Consider the following 10,036-nt stretch of genomic DNA (forward strand, 5'->3'; position numbering starts at 1 on the left):
ATCCATCTTGGAAGAAGTACAGCCAGAATGCCCCTTAGAAGCGAGGATGGTAAGACTCCATGTCATATACTTTGGACATCTTATGAGGAGGGACCAGTCCCTGGAGAAGGACATCATGCTTGGTAAAGTAGAGGGTCAGTGAAAAAGAGGAAGACTGTCAAGGAGATGGATTGACACAATGGCTGCAACGATGGGCTCAAGCAAAGCAATGATCGTGAGGATGGCACAAGACTGGGCCATATTTTGCTCTGTTGTACATAAGGTCACTATGAGATGGGACTGACTCAGTGGCACCTAACAACAACAATGATTATTTCTCTATATTTTTAATATCATTGCCAAAAAATCTGATTAGGCTAATCGCAAACTCGTATGTCTCGTAAATACGAAGTTGAGCCAAAATGGCTGCTGAATAGGGTATCTGGCTGGGTTCTTTGTAATAGATTTTTGCTCTAATGCTTTTTCTAACAATGGTTTTCTTACCTTTAGCCATAAAATGCAACCCAAATTTTTCTCCTCCCCCCCCCCCTTTTCAGATACTTAGGGTAAAGATATAAAGAAGATAAAATCTGTGATTAAGAAAAAAGGTGGAATTGGAAAAATAGGCACAGTATTATTCCTACTGGTATCATTTGTGAAACGCCTTAAAGTGAAATCAGAGGGCTGTTTTGACTACTTCATATATAATTCATGCCATTTTTTTTTTTTATAGTTTCTACAGGAAAATTCCCCTTTTCAAATAAACTATTTTTCATCTGTTCTTGATTGCAGATTACTGATAAAGAGATCACCTGTTTACTAACCAGTGAGAAGAAGAAAGATGTTTTCCTGCTCATTATATGTTCAACATCCTGGGAAAATTGGATTCTTGGAGATGAATAAACAAATCAAGAGATAAGCCTAACAGTATAATAGTGACTTCTATTTGTATACTGTTCTGATGTTTTCTAAAAAAAAAAAAAAAAATTTTTTTTTTTTTATTTCATTTGGTCATAAAAGGTAGACACAATAAGTATTATACTCCCACGACTTATTTTTACCCTATAGATGAGAGAATTAAGCCCCAGAGGCAAAGACATATTTCCAAGGCCATACATCTAGTCAGCACTTAATCCGTACTATACAGTATTTTAACTCTGTATAGTAAAAAAAAATTTTTTTTTATAGTAAAATAGCTCAGTTGGCATGATTTTTTTTTTTTTTTTAAATATACCTTTTCCTTAAACAGAAATTTTATTCAAAATGTTGTTTGTATGTGCTTCTTCCAATCTGGTGAGACAATCCATTTCTTCCATCTCAACAGTGTCTTTAAGCCAAAAAAAAAAGGAGAGGAGCCTCTAGCTTAATGGGGGAGGCTGCCTTGTACAACCGATACGGAAGGAATTGCCTTGGACCTTTAGCTTAGACAATGTTGCTCTTTCACTGTATTGAGTATCTCCAGACATCTTGGAGTACATACCGTTGGAGTGTGTACCCTCTACTGTGTCCTGTGTTCTTTCCATTCTACTGTAATCAAAGTGACCATCTTCTCAGCCATTTCTTTCCAGCAGCTTTTCCTATTATCATAATCATTCAAAGAGGCTGCTTCTTCTACACATCTTCCCTCCTGAACAGGCTCCCCAGTGCCATGTCTTGACCACATCTTTACTGCCTTCATTTGTTAATTTTTGCAGTTCACGCTGCTTGCTTTTGCCATCCTCTCTCCTAGGACACAGTCCTGTGCTAACCTTGCTTCTTCTTTGATGACATCAACACTTGGCTCAAAGACCTCAACTTCATCCTTCCCATAAACCCCTGCCAACTTTGAGGTCTAAGATAACTACTCTTTTCCCACTTCAACCTTAGAATTTCTCAATTTCCTTAACTCAAGTGATTGCAATACCAGTTTTGTGCATCCCACCATTCCATTATATTGTGTTATTTTAAAAATATACTGAAATACTAGCATTTTTGTTGGTATAATAATGTTTTGGAGTATTAATACCTTCTATCTTGAGATATGCCCAGAGAGCATTAATATTTTGAATAAAACAGCTGTGCATTTTTAAATGCAGAACTACTGTATGGGGTCAAAAGTCAAGATTATTGGTCTTGGGGTGTTGTATGAATAGAAGGAAAAATGAAGGGGGCTTTTGGGATGCTAGTAATGTTCTGGTGTTGGGTGGGGTCCTAGTTATGCAGGTGTGGTCTCTGTGAAAATTCTTTGAGCTGTGCATTCTTATATGTACACTTTTTGCTCTTGTTTACAAAGTATTGTGACCTCATTCCTCTACTTTTAGCCATCGAAAAGATATTATTGTTGTTTTAAATCTGATTTCCAGTGTGACTCGTGCTTTGAGCACCTTTTCTTGTGTTGTTGTCATTTGCAGTTCCCTCAAAGCCAGTTTGTCAGTTTGCTCCTCACTTCCTGGGATCCATGATAGAATATTCTTAAGAATTGTGGGTAGTGGGATGGTAGAGGGAGTAGTAGAGTGTGTGATAGGAACTATGTGAGTAGAAGGAGTAATGGGGGTGGGAGGTCATTCCCTTGTCTAATTCCCAGCCCATCTCTGTAGGCTGATTACTGATGCGCCTCACTCTCCTCCCCTTCTTTGTCTAAGCCTGATAAATTGTCAGGGGTCCTCTGCTTCTCTTGGATGATTTATTTAAACCAGGACTTTTTTTTCTGAATCACCTGATCCAGAAGGTCAAATTTGCTTTAGATCTTGACCCTGACCCTCTTTCAGGGAAAGCAGCACCTCAGGTAGAATGTAGGGTATGATGACAACCACCTCGTGCTTTAAGATAAAGTATCAACTTTTCAGCTTTATACAAATATCAAGATACCAGTATTGCCCTTTTGCTCCCGTATTGCAGTCAGAATTTAGTTTCCATTATCTTCACATCCTCTTTAACTCTACCATTTATAGCTTATCTTTACCTAAAATTCTTCCATCTTCAAAATCCCAAACTTCTGAATCTTCTAGCCCTCCAATCTCTCCCTCTCTCTCTTATATAAATCCTGTTGTTTGTCTACCTCCTCCTCTCTATTCCCTCTGTGTCTCCCAATTCTCCTCCACATTTTTCTCTGCTTCTATCTAGCCTGGATCAGGTGGTCAGTCATTTTAACATCACAGATGTATTATTCCAATGTCAGATAATTCCACACTGTCCTTCGAGATTTGGTAAAATTTACTCAGCTTGCCTGTTCCTTTTTTTTTTTTTTTTTTGCCTGTTCCTTATCCTGTGGGATGTCTAAGCCTATTTATGTGAATTTCCAGGACTTACTCTCTCCAAGTCACTTGTGGTTCTGAATTCCTTTCCAACTTATCCTTCCAGCCCACTCACATCTCACCCTCTGCCACTATTCTTTTCTGTCTTTTATGTCATTTCCCCAAAGCCACTCTCACAAGGCATTTCTGTATGTAGCAAACATTATTCAAGCCTTGAGTGGAGAGAGGTTTACAAGGTAAAAGAGGAAATGACTTCAAATTAAGTATGAGATACTTCTGTCTATGTTAGTCTCTCAACCATCTTTCTTTTTAGCCCATGGGATTGATTCCTTCTCCAATTCTTCCCTCTCCTTGTCTTTCTCTATTTCACCTTCCAACTTCAGTTAGTTTCTGATGAAAACAGTTCAACTATGGCTTTGCTCCTCTTCTCTTAGGGTCTTACCTTTCATTGCACCTCTTCTCATCTAAACTGCTTTCAAGGAATTTTTCTACAGATACCTCCTTCCTAATATAAACTCTTGTGTTATTCTTTAAAATAATTTCCCCCCTCTGTTATACTTGGTGAGGAGTCCTGGTGGCATTGTGGTTAAGTGCTTGCCTGTTAACCAAAAGGTCGACGGTTTGAGCCCACCACTCACTACATGAGAGAAGGATGTGGCAGTCTGCTTCCATAAAGATTATAGCCTCAGAAACTGCATGGGACAGTTCTGTTCTATACAGTTGCTGGGAGTTGATGGCAATAGGTTTGCTAATGTTATGCATGATAATATTGTAAGGCACCCATCACCTATTATTTATAAATTTCTTTCAGGAGCTGCATCTATTTTTCTTTTTTCTTTTAAGAAGCAGAGGTAAAGCAAAGTGCTTGAAAATACAACATTAGTACTTTCATCTATAATTAAATCTTTGCCTGCAAGCCTGAGTTAATGCATTTTCCCCTCAGAGTTGGGTTCTTTTACTTCTCACTTTTACCTCTCCTTTACTTCTCTGTAGAATTCTCTGCTACATCAGCAACAAAATTCCTCTATTCTCTTCAAGAGTCCAGCCTCCCTTCAGCCTACCATATTGTTGGCAAATGTCCTACCCTCTATTCAGTAAAAAGTTTGAGAATATCAGACTGTACATTCCCCTAATTTTGATCCTTCTTACCTGAGAATATGTCACCTGGTCGTCTTTCTTTTCTTGTTCCCTCTCTTTTCTGATGCAGAATCAAGCATTTTTCATTTTAGCTAAGCGTATCTTCTTGAGCTTTTGCATCCCTGGATCTTCTGGAAGTTGAGTCTACAAATGATTCTTTCTCCCTTTGATCTCTTGCTGTCCATTGGTTTCCTCTTCCCTGACTAAAAATGTGCTTTGTACTCTCTACCCAAATCAATAATAACAGCAACAACTACAATAATAAAGCAAAAGGAGAAACTTGCTCTTGTTCTTGCTTCCTGCTGGAGCAATACTCTCCCTGCTTCTATTACATTGCTCACTTTTGAGAGCATTGCCTGTTTCATTTGCTTGCTTTCACTCTTGACCAATTATTCCATCTTTGAAATCTTGCAATCCCCCCTCCATTTTCACTACCACCTTCTTCTCCGCAAATTTGTTGTTGTTAGATGCCACCAAGTCAATTCCGACTCCTAGTGACTCTCTGTACAACAGAATGAAACAGTGCCCAGTCCTGCATCATTCTCACAATTGTTGTTATGCTTGAGCCCATTGTTGCAGCCACTGTGTCAATCCATGACGTCACAACTGCCAAATTCAGCTCATTTAACTTCTCATTCATTTGGGACCTTCTATATCATTGCAAGTTGCTTTCTTCTCAAAGCTCTTTTCTCCTTTGACCTCCCAACTTCGCCCCTCCCAGCTTCTCTGCCTCTCTCTGCCTTTTGAAGCTTCTCTATAACTTGTTTGGCTCCAACGTGCAGACTTTCCAAGACTTCTGTCCTTCACGGTTTCCTCTTCGCCCCTCTCCATGGACAATCTCATCACCAACCAAAAATACTTGTCACCTTTCATGAACTTTCAATGGTTTTATTTTGCTTGCTGTTGTAAAGACAGACTACTCGGTTTGGCTTCAAGGTTCCACACCACATATTTAGAAAATACCATGTCAGTTTTTTTCCCCATTGTTTTTCTGTATGTATCTCTTCAGGGACAGCTGGCTGGCACATAAGTAAGACCCAAGCTTTTCTGCCTTCCAAATATTGCATACGCCGTTTACTCTGTGTGGAACCCTCTATTCTAGCCACTGTCAAGGTGACTGCAAAATTAGAACACAGATTATGCAAGGGCAACTTCTTCTGTATTATTCAAATAAGGAACTTGGCTGGCCTTTCTTAGTATATTATTGCTAAACAAGAAGTCACTTAATTTAGTTTTCTCTCTAAACTATTACACAATTTTACAGAAGAGGAAAAAAGTATAACTTTCATTCTACTTATGTGTCACATGATGTTCAAAATCAATTTTATTCTTTTTTGGATTAAGGATATTAACAATTTAAATATGACCTCTGCATTTTTGTTTAATAAGAAAGGTAAAACAGCAACAGAATAAAGTACCTCAATTTTTTTTTCCCCTAGCTATTTAAATTGCACATTTTAGATGTGTGCTAAAGCACTGGACTCTGAATTATAGGGGAGGTTGTGGGTGGTATACTGCTCCTGCCTGTGTCAGTGAAAGCATGATCATACTGTTGACTGGTTTGGCTTAGACAGTAGGAAACATCTGGTATTTTCCTGATATTTATCAAGACAAAACTTTGTTTCCTTTAAAAACAGTTTTACATGAACAATGCACTACATAATAGCAGAGGAATTTTATAACACAAGTATAGACAACAGGAGCAGAACTATTTAAGACAGAAGTTATTTTCAACATTGTTAATTAACAAGTTATACTGTGGAAAGATATCAATGTTTATCTTCTTAATAAAGTCTAATAAAATGATGGACCCTTTGATTTCTTTTTCCCCTACAGATAATTTCTAACTCCACCTTATATTGATGCACTGAAGCAAATGAAGAGAGGAAAATTGTGTGTGTTTTCTGAAACCATATTGGAAATAGGAGAGCACTATGGAAATAGAAAAGCTATAAGAGATTCTGCAGTAAATAGGAAACAAATCATATTGGATAAACCAGAATTTTAAGTGTTAAGAAATAAGTTTCATGAAAGAGAACTCAACTTCTTCGAGAGAAAACAGAGGATAACCTGAAATGGAGTAAAGAATAGATTCCTAGTGGAATAGACTCAATATATTCAGAGTTGATTTGGGTTCAGCCTGAAGAAAAACATCCCATTGTACCTTTCTTTTTTCCCCTACTTTAGAAAAGTGGGGACAAGTCTCCATAGTCACATTTGTATGAAAGTGTTTAGCTCAGGCCTTCCTCGGTATGAAGAACTCAAAGGGAACTCCATTGCTGGAAATAATAAGTGGTGGAGTTTTGGGGTAATTTGGATATAGAAATAAACTATGTAAAACTAGACTGCACATGGTGGCCAAAGTGTTAGAGAAAGGCCGTGTGGTGGTGGGGGGAGGCAATAGAGATGTATTGTAGAGTAATGTTACTTTGTGGGAAGATCATGCCCTGCTGCCCCCAACCCCCACTCCACCTTCCTCCCAGGTCTACTGACCAACATTAGTGTCACTATAGAAGGTGTTCTGACATAGCGACCCCACCTGCCCTGCCTCATCTGTTGAGTGTTCTCTATGAATAGTGCTACCATTGCTCTGTTCCCTGCCCATCTTCCTCTCCAACCTTCATCCACTAAAAAGAGTACATTTTGAAAGCTTGATAATCCACTGTAGAGTGCTTCTTTCTGCTGAAAAGGGTATCAGAAAACCATCTGGAACAGTGATGCAAATTGTTAATATAAAGTTCAAATGTGTTTACAAGCCTGTCCAGATGAATGAACAAGAAATCTGAAAAAAGATTAGAAAAACCAGTGGAGTCTGATTTTCCTGCTTTTAGGTTTAAAACCCCAGTGCCAAAGTCCAAATCTTTCAGTCTCAGACTCTTAGAGTGGTTTTGTCTGACTTTTCTACTTTTATATAGACCTGTGAAGAATATCTAAATGCTGCCTTGCTTCTGATCTGTGTATCAGAAAATTGGACTAAATAATTTATAGTTATGGTTCCAGAGTTAGCAAATATAACCCTTCTCTATGCTTTTTTTCTAAAGCAGACATTGCTAATGAATCACAGGATGCTTTCCTGCTGAGCTAGAATGGGGCCTCACAGTCCTTTCCTATTCCACTGTGAATTCACTAATCAATGGAAGCTGACGTGACAGATTAAACCTATTTGCTTTCCCAGGTTTAGACTTTTCTAAATATAATAAACACAACAATCATTTGAGCGAAACTTATTATCATTAATCACTTTCCAAAAGGAATGCTAAAAAAAAACTATATTGACAGCCTCTCCTTTCTAGCCCATTCATAGCCATTTCAGGAGAGGGATATCTGTCTGTGATCTGATTCCTTTCTTATCGTTTCTTCTCCAACAGTGTCCTAAAATGTTATCTCATCCGTTCGGAATAGACTTCTGAGTGCATCATTCTCAGATCCTCACAACTGATCTATTTTCAACCATTATGTTATCTTCTGCTTCTAAGGCAAGGTGCCCTTCCTTTTTTCTATGATTACCTTTCCCTGTTCCTTTAATTCCTTTAGTTTCTGTTTCTCACCTAGTCACTTTTTTATCATATCATACTTTCAAGTTTCCCTCAGCATTAAATAAGCAAGCAAAACACAATCTTCCCCCTCCATGCCCTCTACCCTTCATCAACTCTTCACCAACCTCCCCCCACCCTCCTTAAGCTAGCAATTTATCACATTTTATTCCTTTAACTACCACATTTCTTAAAAGACAGGGCTATTTTCATCCTTTGTAGGGACTAAAGACCCTTCAGAATTTACCAAATAATTTCATCACCGCTCGACCCTTAACCTCTCAAAGCATTCTTGAACTGCTTCATTTCCTTGGCTTATCTGGCTCTGCGTGTATTACATTTCTTCTTTTGTTGTTTCCTTCCTTAGTATTGTTTGCACTCCCTAAGATCTTGATCTTGACCTTTTTCTCTTCTCTATATCCTTCTCTTTGGAAAACTCCTAGACTGGGAATTTTAGCTATCACTTTTTAACTATGATTTCCAAATTAATATGCACACTCCAGACTTCTAAGTTCTTCCATATTTGCAGCTCCCATTCTGAACATTAAAGGGTGGCTCTCCTTTTCCAATCACTTTTAACATTAAGGATACTTTTTAGATTGAACTATCATCTGCTGCAAATCTTGTAGCTCACATTTAGTTGTCTTTCGTTATATTTTCTGTGGCCCTTTCTTCCTTCCAATTCTCATTGCCATCTTGATTAAAATTTTTATCACCCCAAAATAGAAAGCAGAAGGTAGTTATACCTGACATTGTGTTCTAGCTGCCATAGCCTCTCTCTATAAAGACATCTTGCACGGGACCCCAGGCGAGGGGGTTTGTCACCTTAAATTGCTGTTTTGATAGCACAACTCCCTTGTTGAAAACAATCCAGGGATTTCTATTGAGGGAAGGTGGGAGAAAGATGTGACAGTCTGCTTCTGTAGAGATTTACACCCTTAGAAGCCCTATGGGGTCTCTGAGTCAGAATCGACTTGACAGCAGTAGATTTTGGGTATTGAGTAGAGACTGAGCTCCTTATCTGTTATCCAATTCCTTCATGAGCCAAGCTCTAAAAAAAAAAAAAAAAAAAAAAAAAAAAAAACTAGTGCCTGTACCTTTAAAGCTTGTGCTTGTGTCAAGCAGATATTGACTTCCTGATTCCAAAATTTGCCTTGATCTTTTTTTCTTAAGAATTTGTGCCTTTATTTTGCCACTTTCAATAACTGCAATAATTTCCTCTACTTATACATTTTACCTTTTAAAATTCTATTCAAACTTTAACACCCAAATCAAACAATAACTCCAGCATTCACCCGGAAGTGGAGGTATGGCAAGATGCAGTTGGGGCACTGACCAAGAAAAAGAAAGGTGGCAATTGAGGAAATCTTAGAAAGTGCAAAAGATTTATGTCCAATAGAGATATATGGATGGCAAGTAAAACCATGCAATTGCTTAAAGAGAGATGCAAAAGTGAGCAGAAGAGACCCTAGGCCTGGCCTAAAGGAAGTCCAACAATTACCTCCTGGGTAGAAGAGAATGACCTTGCCAAGAAGTCGTGGACAAATATAGAAGGAAAGCCAGGGCAATGTGATGGAACAGAAGTTAGAAGAAAGTTTCAGGAAGGAGATAGCATTCAACACTGTCAAACACTATTGAGAAATCAAATGAGATCAAACTGAAAAAAAGGCAATAGTATATAATGATGTGGAGATCAAGGAGAACTTTGATGAGAGCCATTTTGGCAGAATGGTGGGAGTTCAAGCCTGATTAGGATGTGTTGACTAGTGAAATGGAGATGAGGAAATGGAGACAGCAAGACAGGCATGATGTTTTTGACAAGTTTGCTATAGCTGAAGGGGACTGAGGGAGTCAGGTAAGGATTTTATCTTTTTCCTTAGCAGACAATTGAGAGAACTCAGAAGCCATCAAAAACATTCAGGTTTAAAGGGAAAATTGGAAAATATAGAAAAAAAAATTGACACATAAAGTTCCTGAGAAGGTGGGAGAGAATAGGATCAAAAGCACAGCTGGGAGATTTGGCATCAGCAAGGAGGAGGGATATCTCCTCTCCTGGAAAAAGAGAGTGACTAGGGGTACTGGGTAGAGATGGGTGAGAAGAGAAGTAGTGCATGCTTGGTGATTTAGAGCAAGTAATTTAGAGATCAAGGAAGT

This window comes from Elephas maximus, chromosome 8 (assembly GCF_024166365.1).
Source record: "Elephas maximus indicus isolate mEleMax1 chromosome 8, mEleMax1 primary haplotype, whole genome shotgun sequence".
Lineage (NCBI taxonomy): Eukaryota > Metazoa > Chordata > Mammalia > Proboscidea > Elephantidae > Elephas > Elephas maximus.